The 17,107-nt window shown below is 39.8% G+C and overlaps 1 protein-coding gene across 5 annotated transcripts in view; it reads left to right on the top strand.

The window, feature by feature from the left end:
• The first annotated feature begins 6,457 nt into the window (after positions 1–6,457).
• Positions 6,458–17,107, top strand: part of INPP4B (inositol polyphosphate-4-phosphatase type II B) — an 851,576-nt gene continuing 840,926 nt past the window's right edge. Inside the window, exon 1 of one of the 5 annotated variants that reach the window (XM_064383845.1) lies at positions 6,458–6,537. The gene's annotated coding sequence lies outside the window, so the exon portion shown is untranslated. The remainder of the gene's footprint in view (positions 6,538–17,107) is intronic. The other 4 variants (XM_064383847.1, XM_021666733.2, XM_064383848.1 and 1 more) reach the window with 4 other exon arrangements.

Raw genomic sequence — 17,107 nt, forward strand, 5'->3', positions numbered from 1 at the left:
ATATTCAGAGGTAAAATGCTCACTTCTGGAAAGAACGAGTGGCTTCAGTCAATCTCCCTGATTGCCACAAACATTTCCTAAATGTATCTGATATATGAGGTTCTTTTGCATTTTATGCCATTAGTGACATAATTAGGTAATAAAAAAGTGTTTGGATGAAAATGGAGAGAGGAAGAAAAAGAATTAATTCAGATGTTCTCTTTTTTGAAGACTTCTGTTAAAAAAAAAGCTTCCTACTTCTTGAAGTGAAGCAGCATAATACTGTCACCTTCAATCCCTCTACATTTGAATATAGCTATCTTTACCTAGTGATTATCTATAATTTTTACATTTGTGATTTTATTCTTTTTATGGCATTTGCTAAACATAATAATATAAGCTATTATGATGTAATTTACAGATGCTACTCCCTTTAAGAAACTAGCATTTCAAACAATGTATTAGTGGAGAATTATATATTTTAGCAGGTATTTTTCAGTTAAAAATATTTTTCCTACAACCAGATTTAAAGAATCAGATCATCTAGGGGCAAATATTCTTAATATAGAATCATAGATGCTATTAAGGGGTATCTATGAGCTTCCTGAGATGGTATTGAAACATGAAATATACAAGGATATCAGCTGAGATGTTAAATCTCAGGTGTAAAAAGTGGAACATAATTTCTCTACCATAAAGTTAACTTAATTGTAAGCCCCTATTTGTACTCAGAAACATCAAATTTAATTTAGTTTTCTTAGTTATATCCAGTTATCTAAACCAAGCCTAGCCTGGTTTAAAACTTACTCAGTTTAAGTATTGCTACCCCTGCCTTATTCCTTCTCCTTTACCTCCAGGGGAGATTGTTGGTCCAGGGGAGATTTAAGCAGCTTCATCACATTGGGGGACATGTCTGTCATTTTCCGAAGAGCTGACTTGGCTTCCGTTCTACAGGTGTGAATGAAGATGGCTTGCTCTAGTGCATAGCCACTGACTCTTCTGAGGTCATTGCTGTGGCCATTGTAGCCACACCTCTATGTTTCCATAGACAGGCCACGCCCTTTCCTTGGCATTTAATCTGGTTGCCCTCCCAGGGGACCTCTTGATGATTATCTGTCCTGCTGGCTGTCTCTCCTAACTTCCAGGCCTCCTCCAGCCCACAGGAACCTCTTTCTCACCGCTTAGGCAATGAAAGCCCAGGGATCCTTGGCCCTTTAAGATCTAGATGAGGCATGCTAGTATTTATATTCCTACTCTACACCTTTTCCTTCTCAATTGTACTATCAAGACTGAGCTTTTCAAAATACTCCAAGGGGAAAACAGTGCAGGTATTTTCCCTCTTGGGTCCTCTTTACATAAGGGAGAAATCTATATCCAAATTTCACCCCCAGACCCTTTCTGGAGATTGTTGTAGTGCACATCTGTTATGGGCTGAATCTTGTCCCCCTCAAATTCCTATGTGGAAGCCCTCGCACCCAGTATCTCAAAACGTGACTGTATTTGGAGATAGGGCCTTTAAAAGACAATTAGATTGAAAAGAGGCCATTAGGGCAGGCCCTAATCCAATCGGACTGGTGTCCTTATAAGAGGAGGAAATTTAGATGCACACAGACACCTGGGCTGCACATGCGCACAGGAAAGACCACATGAGGACACAGCGAGACAGTGACATTCGCAAGCCAAGGAGACAGGCCTCAGAAACCAAACCTGCCTGTTCCTCAGTCTTTGACTTCCAGCCTCCAGAATGGTGAGAAATACATTTCTATTGTTTAAGCCACCAAACCTGTTGGTAAGAGGTTATAGAAGCTCTAGTGGATAAATACAGCATTCCCCACGTTATAACTCTTTCTCCTCCTCCTTTTTTTTTTGAGATGGAGTTTTGCTCTTGTTGCCCAAGCTGGAGTGCAATGGCATGATCTTTGCTCACTGCAACCTTGCCTCCCAAGTTCAAGCAATTCTCTTGTCTCAGCCTCCCCAGTAGCTGGATTACAGGCATGTGCCAACACACCTGGCTAATTTTGCATTTTTAGTAGAGATGGGGTTTCTCCATGTTGGTCAGGCTAGTCTCAAATTCCCAACCTCAGGTGATCTGCTTGCCTTTGGCCTCCCAAAGTGCTGGGATTGCAGGGGTGAGCCACCATGCCTGGCACTCCCCACTCCTTCTAAGAGCTCAGTCTTCATTTCCTACTACAGCTTATTTAGGTCTCATCAGAGCAAAAGCTGGTGGAAGAGGGAGCTAGTTCCCTGCGTTCATATACATCCCTCACCCCAACCCATGTTTTGGCTTGTACATACTGGGCATTTTGAATGTTTTGTTTAAGAATCTGAAATCTTTATTTCATTTATTCAAGTAGAAATGAAAGGGAGAAGGCCAAAGCAACATGAAATGTAAAGTTCCAGATCTCAAATAAATATGCCATATAACGTCCCATCGTAAATATGCGTGTGCATGCCCATATTTTTCTGGGAAATGAGTCCATAGCTGTCCTCAAATTCTCCAATGGATTTATGACCACAAAAATGTTAAGATTCACCATCCTATTATATTTGAAATATGATTCATTTTCATATATAATTTACATACAATTTTACAAATATAACTACTTTGCAAAGTGGGAGAGCCGAATGTTTATTTTCAATAAATGTAAAATTGTATCACACTCATTTGTTTTATTTTAAAAATCTCTTATTTAATTTGCCATGAAAAAGGAAGCTAAAGTAAACTGTCTGTGAAAAACTTGATTTCTTCCTCATACTCACCCAGTCCCATGCTGAGAGATCGTAAAAATCATACTGCTACTTATACAGGGAACAGCTATCTTCGATCACTACCAGCAGTAAGAGGCATTCCATCTTATTCAATATTCAAACATGCATATGCATTCATACACCATAGACATTAGCACTTTTTTAAATGTTTCTTTTTCCTACGTTTTTTTGCCTTATTGTCAGTGTTCGTGAAACAACCAGGAATAGGAGATAGTAGTGGTCAGGAACGACCTGTATTCCTCCCCTCATTTTGGGAATTTTTATCCTTTTCCTTCTTCTTCAGCCAACCTCTACAATCTACCTGATTACTACAGTAGGTGCTATGAAAATGTCACTTGATGACTATCCCTGGCCAAGGTGGTTGGCTGGGGTTTGGTAGCTGGAACAATCACAGTACTTGAAGAATTTGGAACTGGCTCACAAGTTATAAAATTTCAGAGGCTTTAGCAACCATGCAATTTAGTCCACACCAGAGAAGCAAAGAGAGAGAATGTATGTGGGGAGAGATAGAAAGAGGGAGAGAAATAAAGAATGGAATAGTTAGTGTAGTGGGGGAAAAGACAGAGAGAGAAAGATCTAATGGCCTGTCTCTGTTTCCAGTCATTCCTAGTGCCCAGTTGCACTCTTGTTTTGGGGTTCCATGGGGGCAGCCAAGTATCTTTACAATAATTTACTCTTTTTACTTAAGTTAGTTCTTATTTCTAACACCATCCCCCTTGATTTAAATACACACAGACATACACACCCAATCATACACACAAGTGATGAGCCTAATGTATACATAACAAAGTTTCTGTAATTTTTAAGTTTTTAAAAATTGGGATGAAAATAAGGACTTACTTTACAAGTTATTGTTAACATAACTGAACAACCATTAAAAAAAAACCTGCATGATACGTGGTGCTATATTCTAGAAGGGATTTAGAATAGTGAAGGATCATAAAAGTGTAGATATGATGTCATATTAATCTTACCTGAGAGAAAAATCTCCAGGAACAATGAATCTATGGAGAGACTGTAAGCTGCTTCATTGCAAAGGAGAGTGTGACACCCACCCTGTAGATCCTGGCTTAGTTTTATTGCTTTAGACAGCAAGGTAACTACAGGGAATCACCTTTGACTTCTGGCCCTACAAAGATATTTCAAAAGGAAATGAAAAATATTTTGTCCTTCATTGGCAAATGGAGTTATGTTTTGGAGGCACAAGTGGCCAAAAGTTCGAGGTTTGTAAAAGTGAATGCTGAATGAGTTTATTAAACCATGGATGCATCTGAATCCTCCAGGCTTATTCAAGGAAAAAGCCACAAAATAACTAAAAAAATCAGGATGATTGATAGATTTTTTTAAATGCCTTGTGGTACATGCGTCTGATTCATATTCTCTCTCTTTTCCCAGAATTCAAACTTCCTAAATGATATGTACAAGTAAGTCACATATTCCTCAGCTGCCCTGTACAAGGACTTTGTCAGCATGGTTCATGTCTGGACTTTAATTATAATAGGGTCTTCCGAGTATCTCACTTTAAATGTTCATTTCCATAGAACCAGTAACTGCATTTATTTTACAATTCAGTGTTTTAGGAGGAATGGTTTGGTATTTCTGGCATTGCTGCTGTAGTCTTCATAAACACAGACACACACACACACACACACACACACACACACACAATCTTCCACTTAAAGTTAGAGGACAGATATGTTAACTGTATTTTCAATTTAGTAGCAAAGCTCTGACATTCTAATGTCCTGATATTATTTGAGTCTCTATTGTAAGAAAAATTGGAACTTGTTTGCCCAGTGAGAAAGTTGTATCATTTTTCCAGCAGATCTCCATGAACAGGACTCACCCATTGCTTGGAGATGGGTGTGTTCAGTGCTGCCCCATGGGGGAGAAATCTAACTGTGTGATGGTTCCTCAAAGGTGATCCACATCTTGACAGGGACTATTTGTGCCTCACTCTTCTATCTTGCTGCATTCGGCTCACTTGGGATAGAGGCTGAGCGTAGCAGAAAAAAACCTGAAGAGAAGCAAAAGGAAGGGCTTCAGGGGTGCCAAACATAGTTTCTGGCCTATAGTGCTTATTAATTGATTCTATAAACATTTATTGAAACTACAGAATGTTAGGTGTTGTCCCAAACTCTTGGAGCAGAGTGGTGAAAAAATAAATGAAATGAACATACACAACCCCAAATAAAAAATCCAAAACAAAGTCCCTGTCCTCATTGGCAAGGCTTATAATGTGGTGGTCAAATGTTTGCAGAGTGAAAGGATGCCTAGATGCAAGCAGTGACAGCAAGGGTGACAGCTGGGGGTACATACAGCTTCCTGGTTTGTGAAACTGTTAAGCCCCGACTTAACCCAAATTGATTTCACTGTCCTAACTTTGAGATTCCAGTCTTTTTGCATGGCAAATGTAACTAACAACTGTGTACAAGCGTTTGAATACTGCTTTATTTAAACTGAATTTAAAGCGTCATCAGGAGAAGGGCTGGAGTGTCTTTATGGGCTGGCTCTGGGAATCTTTACCTTTGAACAGCTCCATCAAAACCTTTCCAAGAGATCCGCCAGGTGGCACCTGTAAGGCGCAGATGGGGAGAGTCATTTGCCCCACACCCTACACAGCCTGGAATAACCAGGGTGCGTGCTTTCCCCTGTGGGCTTGTTGGCGAGGAAGTGGGGGAGTTTTAGTCTCTGTCCAGATTACTTGCTTACATACCCCGTTTTCCTGATACCCTAAACACGCTCAGGGCGGATCTGTCCCCACGCACCCGAGCTATCAAAGGCATATCACACGCTTGTTGGGAGCATCTCGGCCTCAGTCCCCTGCCGCGACGTGGGGACTGGCGGTGGGTGGCCGTGGGTTGCTATGAGCGGGTCTCCCCTGCCCGACCTCTGCCCGGGCCTAGGGTCAGGAGGGACACGAGACAGGGTTCCCATCGCGTTTGCAGACGGGAGCCCCACGGGTGTGAATGGATGCCTAGACGCAGGCAGTGACAGCAGGGATCCTAAGCCCCTTCAAAAAAAACCCTCGGCCTGGGGACTGTACTGCCATAGGCCGGGTCTGGGGCGCTTTCTTCCTCCCGCGGGTTCTTTCTCTGTGGTTTCTCCTGCCCCCGCGGCAGCGTGTCGGCCTCGGGTCCCCCTTAGTCACGGTAGCTGTGATCCCACAGCCCAGTCTGGGTGGCTGACCCCGCGGGCAGAGGAGCTGCAGAAAGGGGTCGGGGTGCAGGGTGGCAGCACACGGAGCCAGCGTGGCAATTTCGGGGTGGGCAGCCGGGCCACCATCTCCGCTCTATCGGTAGCGGGAAGCGAGCTGCGCCAGCTGCGCGACTGTCGCTGCCGCCTCTATTTGGTCGCTGGTGACATTGGGAGGAGACCGCTTGGAGAGTGCAGAGGAGGAGGAAGAGGAGCGGGGAGGGTGGGGGTTGGGGGGGGAAAGAAAGTAGCAATTGTGCCAGGGGGCGTGTGAGCAGCCGGAGAGGCAGCCGCGCTGGTGACAACTTCTCTGGGGCGCGCGCGGGGCTGGCAGGCGGGGAGCGAGCAGGGAGCGCGGCTGAAGCGGGAGCCGGGGGAGCCGCTGGAGCCTCGCGAAGCCGCGGCCCGCGCCCTGCGCCGTCGCCGCCGCCCGCCAGTTTCCTCCGGGTTCTCAGCCCCGGGTGCTGAGGCTTCGGTCTATAAATAGCAGGTTACAGCTCCTCCTGGGCGCGCACACGCTCACACGCGAACGCAGGAAAGTCAGGCTAAAAGTGTCTGCTGCTGCTGCCGCCCCCCACTCCGCCTCCGGGAGAGGTAATTACCCGCCTGGGATCCTAGGGCTCGGTGGGGAATTTGGCAGGGTGGGGTGGGTGATGGTGGGTGATCCGGGAGGCGAGGGAGCGTGTTTGAGAGCGTGGCGGCACGTCTTGGAGGGGGGAGCCTGTCTGTTTTGCATCAAGTTTCTCAGTCTTGCAGCCTCCATCACCCCTCCAGCTCTTTAGCTTAAAGGGTGGGGTGTGTTGTCTCTCCTCGGTTGCTCCGGTACCCCTGTCACCGCGCCTACCCTCTCGCTGAGCGCCCCTCCGCCCGGCGCGCGCGCGTGTTCGCATTCACACTCACACACGCACACTCTCCGGGCCCCCGTGGAACTCTGAGCTCTGGCGTCGCTGACCTTCCAAGGCTGCGCCCACCTGCGCTGTCCCTGAGAGACGCTGAGGTTGGCCCCGGGCACTCGCTCCCACTCCCAATCCTGATGATCGCAAGCCGCCGCCGGCCTCAGAAGAAGTCCTTAAGGCATAGAGGCAGTGGTGGGCAGTGAGGGTAACTGATGTTGGGGGTCCCCTTTGCCTTGTTTTCTTGTTTTTGTTTTAAAAATAAAGAGCCCATCTCCATGACCACCTCCACCCTACCCTCAACAACTCATTCTGACAGAGAAGCCTGGCGTGTCTTCTCCCGGCCATCAGGCAGCATCTCTTGTCCTACCCCAAGGAGGTCTGGCTGAGAGGTTAGGGCCTTAGCGCGAGAGTGCCTGGGTTTTGGGCAGGGGGAGGTCATTGTTTCAGGTCTTAGAACTGTGCTGCAGGCTCCTCAAGCTCTCTGGCACCTCTGGCAGGGCCCAGGGCCGGGGAATGTCTAGGAGCCTGATTCCTGAATGTACTTTCAGGCTGGTAGCTGGTACAAAGATGAAGATGCTAGAACCACATACACCTGTTTTTGTCGCTCCCTACGTTTCTGAATTCTTCCTTCCCTGGGGGCAGTAGTTTCTGCCCCTAGGGAGGTGGTGGAGAGGGCCCAGCAGTTTCTCTTTGGGGACAAAGGGGTGAGGAAGCACATATTGATTAGACTATTGCTGCTGCTGCCCAAAACTTACTGGAAAAACCCGGTAGGGTTTTCTATTACTCTTGTTTTAATGGTATAAATTTGCTCCTTTTCCTCTTTTATCTTCTCCCTAACCAGAACTAGTTTCCTCTCTCTTTCTGAAATGTTATTTGGGGTCATTACCTTTATGACTCCAGATGCTACATTTTGCATATCTTCTTCCTCTCAGTATGACAGCCAGAACTTGTTTATAAAGGTGTGACTCTGTAAGTAAAAGCCTAAAGACAGAGGATAAATTCATCTCTATCTGAAGATGAGCTCCAGATAGTTCTTTTACAGGTGTACAACTACATTTCAAAGACCATGCTTGAAAAAGGAATTTTCTTAATGAATTCTGGACCAGAAATAGTAGTAATCTCACTCAATGATAAAGCAGCACGTAAGGTGCAAGGAATCATCAACAGGGCAGCTGGCTGACGATGTGTTAGAAGTTGAGTAAGGCAAGGGCTGGGTGAGTGGGCATTGTCAGTTCACATAGTATACAAAGAAATGCATCATCTCCTTTATGCATTGATGCGCATACATGCATTATGTGTTCTTTTGTGATATAATCCAGCAAAGCATTGATAGGAAATGATCAATAGTTTTGTGCAAGGTACATGGGCATTGAAGGTTGAACCTCATCCATTTGTAATAATGTAAAATGCTACTGCAAAATGGAATACTTTTCCAGTGTATTTCCTTAAAACGTGATTTAGAAGATTGTCCTTGAAAGGTTATGAAATGTGTGTGTGAAGACAGGCTAGATGCTCAGTGTCATGAAGAAACATGTTTGCTGATTGAAATACTGCTCTTATTCTAGAAGAGTATTCTCTCAAATCAATATTTATTTGTGATGAACTGATGATCATTATGATGTGCATATTTATAACTGAAATTTGCCTTTGACTCTTTATAAAGTATAAGAACAACCAGATAAATCGCTTAGTCTGTCCCTCTATTTAAGGTAGCACGCAGTCAAAGATATAGGCAGAAAATACTTTTAAAGTGTTGTGGTTGAGCTTCAGTTTGGGGCTGCAAATTGATTGACTTCATTTCTCTTAAGATTTTGGTAAAAATACTAAATGGCTCTAATATAGACTCATCAGTTAAATTTGATAATAAAATAAAGCTATTATATTTTAGTTGTATGAAATGAAAAGTCACTAAACTGAGGGAAAAGCCAGTTATTTGTTCTAAATTGTGCAAACTGAAAGTAATTAATTCATTTCTGAAACCTTGGAGTATCTTCCAGTAGAAGTACTATAAATCCCCAGATGGGTAGCAAAGTTAACTTTTACTACCTTGAGGCAGAACCCAATATGGCAATTCTCTGAAAGACAGAGAAAAAAAAAAAAAAAAAAAAAACCTCCCAACTGATCTTAAAACTTTTAGCAACCAAATGAATGGCAGTTTCTAGGTAAGTATTTGATATCTGAGAATAAAAAGTTAGAGAAATTATGGAATCATAATTAGTGAGTAAAATGCTTACTGAATATCTATTACATTTTCTTATTTCATAGTGAGTAATGCCCAGTAGTACTAATATTAGGTATATAAGTATCATACCTAATCTGTATAAAATAAATTCTTGTCTTTCACAACCATGGGGATTTTAATAGATAGAAATGCCCTGTTTTGAATAATCTCAAGTTAAATGTTCAGGTGAAGGTTGTATGAGTCTCTTCTGTATTATGTACCTCAGTTTTGCAATATGTCCTATTTATCTTTCTAAAGCCTTAAGGAATCTTTTCCACAGGCCATTTTGTTACTACTTTTAAAATATGTTGCGTTAGAAACCCTTCATTAGAGAGCCTTTTAGAGCACATTCTAATCATATATACTATAATATTTAGGCTTCAGAAATGAGTTTATTAAACAAATTATTTTAGTTTAAACATTTATTTTTAGATAAATCCAAATGATGATGCTATGCTTTAATTTTGTTGTTCAAGGTGCATATAGTCTTTGTGTTTCAAAACTTTAGATCAATATATACCTAGAAAAATCAGTATATATCTAGAAAAGACATTAAGATATGTGCAAAAATTTTAAGTACTCTTTCGGTCTCAGGCACAATTGTCACTTGAATCAACTTGTATTAGTTTATATTTTTAATATATTTTCACTACCTTGTAGATTAAAAGAAGCATTTAAAATGCTTAGGAAATTTTATGGATTACATATGATTATAATATATTATATACAGGTTATATATATACACATAGGTTATATATAGAGGTTATACACACACACACACACACACACACACACACACACTGTAACTGCAGCAAAACTTTTCTTATATAAGGCACAGTTGTACTCACTATCTTACTTCCTGGAGGTATCTTGCTATCAATGGTATACCATAGTCCAGTGGAATATCTAGGCGCTAGAACTTTAGACTTTTTCAGTGGACTGTGTAATTTCACCAAACATTAGCTATCATAATAGATGTCATTCCCACAGGATGTGAATTGGGTTTCAATACAATGTGCGTCCTTAAATGATATATTTCCAACTGAGTTTCTTGACTTGCAATATTTTGAGTAAATTCTATCTTCTAGGTGTCCTGATTGTGTGTTGGAAGTCTTTAAATAGCCTTATGCAGAACTAAGTGAAATAGAATTGGCAGTAATTTGTTTAAACTGATTAAAGGAAATTTTGAGAAGTTTTTCAAATCATGTGGTTTTGATTATACATTTCTTTGGGAATTATCTAAGTCAGTAATATTCAAGGGGATGAGGACAACATCTCCTCCCTTAAAAGGAGAGTATCTGTCTATCCATCTAGCTATCTGTCTATCTATCTGGCATCATCTTTACATGCTCTTCTGGTTATGAAAATAAAGCAATACAGCAAACAATGATGAAATTAGGTAATGCTTTTCTTTGTTGTTTTTCAAGGATAGAAAAGTTTGTGAGATACATAGACAACTTTAATTGTCATGCTCACTTCTCATGATTGGAGTAACAACATCAATGTAAATTATCTTCCAAGATCAAAAGAAAAATATAATTTTTAAAAATTTTCATTTACTAGTTGTTTACAATAGATCATTTATTTATATATTTTAAATAGCTTTGAAGGAGAACTTCAAGATTTTTGTTTCTCAAAAGGGAGTGTGAGTTTTTTGTTTTTGTTTGTTTTTTTTGTTTTTGAGATGGAGTCTTGCTCTGTCGCCAGGCTGGAGTGCAGTGGCACGATCTCGGCTCACTGCAACCTCTACCTCCTGGTTCAAGTGATTCTCCTACCTCAGCCTCCTGGGTAGCTGGGATTACAGGCACATGTCACTACACCCAGCTAATTTTTTTGTATTTTTAGTAGAGACAGGGTTTCACCGTGTTGGCCAGGATGGTCTCGATCTCTTGACCTCGTGATCCGCCTGCCTCAGCCTCCCAAAGTGCTGGGATTAAGGTATGAGCCACTGCGCCCGGCTGAGTTTTTAAATGTTAAGCAACAATGATTTACAGGGAATCATCTTAATATTTTTCACTATGAAAAATTTGACAGAAATATGAGCCTTAGTTCTTAGAATAGATAGTTGTAGTGCATTAAGTAGATCAGGCTTGGGGACTAGCATTTTAGAATACAGTGAATCAAATAGAATGTACTCCCTGACTATCTATAGCAATCTTTCCTTTAGTTCTTTCAAAATGGTTCTCACTTATTTTCATGGGGCTTTGCTTTCTTAGCCAAAAGATCAGCGATGATCTCTAGCCATTAGAACAACCAAAACACAAAAACTATTTAATGCTGGGAAAATTTAAAAAAAAAAGTAGGACTAAAACCAGTGGCATCTTTAATTGAAGTTAGAACCTATAGGTGTGTGGAGATGATGGCTATCTTCAAGAAAGCTTTAAAGTATTATTAGTGATAACACTCTACAATGTCTTTTTCAACATCTTCATATGCCAAACTTAATAGAAAACCGCATATTCCACTTAGAGATTAGATACATCACATTCATAAGAGAATAATTGCATAGCTGATAAACGGTAGTTAAAAATCATCTTTTTTTTTTTTTTTTTTTTTTTTTTTTTTTTTTTTTAAGGTAAACATTTCCTGTCTCTGTTAACAAAACCTACAAAACTTCCGGGCGTGGTGGCTCACGCCTGTAATCCCAGCATTTGGGGAGGCCGAGGTGGGTGGATTACGAGGTCGGTAGATCAAGACCATCTGGTCAAATGGTGAAACCTCGACTTTACTAAAAAAAATACAAAAATTAGTCGGGCGGGTGTCGCGCACCTGTAATCCCAGCTAATCGGGAGGCTGAGGAAGAAAATTGCTTGAAATCGGGAAGCGGAGGTTGCAGGGAGCCGAGATTGCGCCACTGCACTCCAGCCTGGCAACAGAGTGAGACTGCCTCTCAAAAAAAAAAAAAAAAAAACCCACCAAAAAACCAAAACACAAAACCTTCACATCACTTTGTTTTTAAAAAAGAGCATGTCTTTATTAACAAAACTTGCAATTTTTTATATTAATTAATCCACTCAGATCTTTTAAATTTTAATTTGAGATGGGTGCGATTTTATGGTATGTGTAATTTATTTCTGATAGCATTCTTATTTTGAAGAAATTATGAATAAGTTATTTTAGACCCGTCTTTCTGAATAAATTTGGTTTAAAATGCAGCATTTTCACTTTGTTGAAGACATCCGTTGTACATTTGGTGTGAAAGAGACAACATTAAGCACTAGGTGGCAGTGTGCAATGCTTAGAAACCGTGAGTCACTTTAAGTGCAATATATTCATTTATTAAACTTTTCTTTTAAACAGAATTTTTAAATTTCATAGTGAGTTAATAAAATTAAAGTGAATAGGCACCTAAATTCTTAGTAGTATGTTCAGAAGATCTATTATTTGTAATACTTTAAAGATTTGATTGTAATATTTAACACGCTGCTTTTATGTGAGGTCTGCTTATGTGAGGAACTGTTAGGAATTAATTAAATTAAATAAGCTAGAATTCTGTTTGTGTCTGGGTAAGAGAAAGTGAAAAAGAAAATTAAATAAACATTATAGAAAAAAAACCTGATTATTCTGAAATAGACATTGTATTAACCATTTGCATTTTTAATCCTAATCCTCTCACAGCATGTGCTGAGCAAATTCTTTTTTTCTAGGGGTCAAAGACTATAATTATTAATTTTTTTTTTCCTGTTCCGTTGCCCTTGGGACAATGCAAAAAAAGTAAAAATTACCTCACTGACGCTTCAGCAGATCCCCTATTGTCCTCTGTTATATTGATGACCTGGTCTCCACAATGACCAAATTGAATCAGCCATGTCTTACTATAATTTGTTGTTATAATGACAACTGAAAGTTGTTTAACAATCTCTTCTTGGTTAATCTGGATATATACACCCCTGTCTTTGGCTGAATAATTAAATGGGACATAGCAGAGTAAATTAATTTATTCTGTCGTCTGTGCATCAGAATGTGATCTCTGTATTGTTTAAGCGTCTGGTTGGAACGTCCTCAAGATCAATGTGGGAGACATTTCAGTCATGTTCACTAGATGTGGCTATTGTAAGAATGGAGACCAAAGAAAATAAATTAATAACCCAAACTGGCATAAGAAATGCATTTCCCTTTTTAAAAGCTTTTTATTATGTAACATTTCAAAGGTAGAAAATAGAGTAGCACAATAAACTCCAACATACCCATCAGCCAGTTTCAATAATTGTCAAATCGTGGCCATTCTCATTTCATTTACAATCCCAGTCACCTTTTCCCTCTTAGGAGATTTTGGAAGCAAATCTTAGAAATTACATCAAGGACTGGGCGTGGTGGCTCATGCCTGTAATCCCAGCACTTTGGGAGGGTGAGGTGGGTGGATCACCAGGTCAGGAGTTCGACACCAGCCTGCCCAATACAATGAAACCCCTTCTCAACTAAAAATACAAAAATTAGTTGGTCTTGGTGGCGTGAGCCTGTAATCCCAGCTACCCAGGAGGCTGAGGCAGGAGAATAGCTTGAAACCAGAAGGCAGAAGTTGCAGTGAGCCGAGACCGCGCCCTTGCACGCCAGCCTGGGCAACAAAAGTGAAACTCCATCTCAAAAAAAAAAAAAAAAAAAAAAAAAAAGAAGAAGAAGAAAGAAGTACACTTGTGAAGCAGTTATTTACAAATATGATTATCATACAAAGGAAAATTTAAAAAATAATTACTATTCTAAAAACGCTACATATTTTACTTAAAAAGTCCAAACTCTTGACATTAGGCGAGTTATGTACTTGAGTTTGTTATATGATTGAGGTATAGACTTCAGTTTAGGTTCTATGTAATTTTTTTTTTTTTTTTTGAGATGGAGTCTTGCTCTGTTGCTCAGACTGGAGTGTAGTGGAGCAATATCGGCTCACTGCAGCCTCTGCCTCCCGGGTTCCAGTGATTCTCCTGCCTCAGCCTCCTGGGTCGCTGGGATTACAGGCACATACCACCACGACCAACTAATTTTTGTATTTTTAGTAGAGACAGGGTTTCACCATGTTGGCCAGGCTGATCTCGAACTTCAGGTGATCTGCCCGCCTTATTTTTTTTAATTACCAAAGTTGTGCAGCAATGTTCTTTGAGCGTATTGGATAATGAGTACATACTTGATACACTAATGAATGAATTAGGCTTCCTAGATTACAACAATTATTAACATCATACCTTATTGCCACAGTTCTCATAGAAAATTTTACTTTTTTTTTTGAGATGAAGTTTTGCTCTTGTCACTTAGGCTGTAGTGCAATGGCACGATCTCAGCCTACTGCAACCTCTGCCTCCTGGGTTCAAGCAAATCTCTTGCCTCAGTCTCCTAAATAGCTGAGATTACCAGTGCCCACTGTCATGTCTGGCTAATTTTTGTATTTTTAATAGAGACACAGTTTCACCATGTTGGCGTGGCCGGTCTCAAACTCCTGACCTCAGGTGATTCGCACACCTTGGACTCCCGAAGTGCTGGGATTACAGGCATGAGCCACCACACCCAGCCAAAGTTTTACTTAATAAGTGGCAGACATTGTAGATATAGCAGACCCATGGAATGCAAGAACTCAGCTTTTCATGAGTTAAGATTTTACCATCCATCTTTAAAGACACATGAAAATAGTAAGCTATAATTTTACTGCGGTGTGAATTTAAGTCATTTCCTTTTGGAGACTGACCTTTCAGTGAGTGAGCCCAGCCAGTGTCCTGGCATCCACACCCCCCTGTAACTTGAGGTACTGGCTGACATATTCTGTCACTTTCTAGGGCTAATTGTCTGTGGTGAGTGTGTGAGAGAATTTGGGAATCTGAGAAATTGTTTGGTTCTCCCCTTGGAGAATGTCATGGATCTCCTGAAATACACCTTCTGGACTTTGTATAGAGTCGAAGTTTTAAGTGAACAGAATTTTTTTCAGATTTTAAAAAATTGATGATAACCACTGCGTATGAATCTTTGTGACATTAAGTATCTAAAAGCAAATGTAATTCCATCATTAAAAAAAAAAAACTTGTAATTTGTACCTGAAGGGTTTATTCCATGCCATGTTTTTAATACTTGCAAGTTATATAGGGAGCAAAGCATGTGTATAATTTTCTTAATATTAAATACATACATTTTTTACTTTTTGGAAATTTATTGCAATTTTTTTTCATAGTCTATGTTTTAAAGACTGCCTCCCAATTTATTCATGATATTCATATCCCTTTTCCCATTTTATATTTTTGGTAGGAGTAAAGAATAGTACGCACTTAGATTAGTGTAATGAGAAATAATTGATACAGTTGGCTTCTACTCAATTTCTAGGATTTCTTTCTTTTTTTCCTCCTCACTATTTTCCTGATTTTAAACGTAATAAGTCTCTATTGAAAAAAATGGCAAGTAGAAAAAAGCCTAAATAGTCAGAAAAAAAACATCAAAATACAATATTGTTAACATTGTATCATACTTATTTCTAGGGTTTTTTGGTGATTATTTCATATAAGTTGAGGGGTATGTGTGTATGTGTGTGTGTGTGTGTGTATGTGTGTGAAAAATGAATGCCTGCTTTTTTTCACTTAGAATTCTATGGTTCAATTCAACTGAGTTATTGATTGAGACTTATACTATTTGCCAGGTACTGTGATAAGCTCTGTTCTGGTTCATGGCAATAAATATTTTTAAAAATGCCACTTTTCCATGTCTGCAATCACTCATCTAATTTTTTTCATTGCTATTTAATAGTTAGACCTATGAATTATTATCAGTTGTTTAGCCTTCCTTCTCAACTTAGACCTTAAGCTTATTGGCAATATTTTTGCTATCACACTGCGATGGACATTGTCTGCATGATCTCATTTTTTGATATTCCTTGTCTACTTTTCTCATTGTTTTTCTTAGGAGTGATTCCTAGATGTCATGTACTGGATAAAGGGTATAAACCTTTTAAAAGTGCCTTAAATGTATCTCCAAATTGCTTTCCAGAAAGCTTGCACTCATTTCATTCTTTCTGGAAGGTACAAGTCATTTTGCCATCCTTACCAGTATTGAGGAAATTTTTTTTAAGTTTGTTAATTGGAAAGGTGAATGTGATTGCAACAATAACAAAAGCTAAAATTTATTGAGCACCTCCTACAGACTGTTTACCAGGCAAAACCTTTACATTATCTCATTGACTCTTTGCAACAACTGAAAAGGGAGGACGATATTATCGGTCCTATTTTAAATGTTAGAAAACTTGGTTTTTGAGAGGTTAAGTGATTTACCCAAGATCACACAACAGGTAAGTGGTAGAAGTGGGTCTTGGAACAAGATTGATTTTAATCAGAAGTCTAGGCTTTAAAGTACTATGCAGTACATCCATGTAACAAGCCTAAATGTGTACCCCTTAAATTTATACAAATAAAAAAATAAAGTACTAGATTCTTCTACTATTGTTTAAGATTAAACAGTTTTGAAATGTAGTATTTTTGTTTCATTTTGTAGTGCTAATTCGTATCTTTAACTTTTTGCATATTGAGACCTTGATTTTCCTTTTATTATAATTACATTTCCTTTTATTATAATTATTTTCTAATCATTTCCTTTTATTATATATTTTTTTATTTTGAGATGGAGTTTTGCTCTTGTTGCCCAGGTTGGAGTGCAGTGGTGCAATCTTGGCTCACTGCAACCATCGGCTCACTGCAACCTCTGAATGCCGGGTACAAGTGATTCCCCTCCCAAGTAGCTGGGATTACAGGCATGTACCACCAAGCCCAGCTAATTTTGTATTTTTAGTAGAGACAGGGTTGCACCATTTGGCCAGACTGGTTACAAACTCCTGACCTCAAGTGAGCTGCCCGCCTAAGCCTCCCAGAGTACTGGGATTACAGGCATGAGACACCACACCTAGCCCCTTTCATTAATTTTCAAAAGTCCTTTACATATTAGGGTAAGAATACTGACCTGTTGTCATTTATGTTATCTATATATTCTTTTTAATATACAAAAGTTGAAAATGTGTTTATGGATAAGTTGAATGTCATATTTCTTTCGTGTGTGTCTATGTGTGTGTAGACAGTACTTCTTCGTT

Source organism: Aotus nancymaae, unplaced genomic scaffold (genome assembly GCF_030222135.1).
Source record: "Aotus nancymaae isolate 86718 unplaced genomic scaffold, 86718_ANA_hifiasm-v0.15.2.pri h1tg000033l, whole genome shotgun sequence".
NCBI classification, from domain to species: domain Eukaryota; kingdom Metazoa; phylum Chordata; class Mammalia; order Primates; family Aotidae; genus Aotus; species Aotus nancymaae.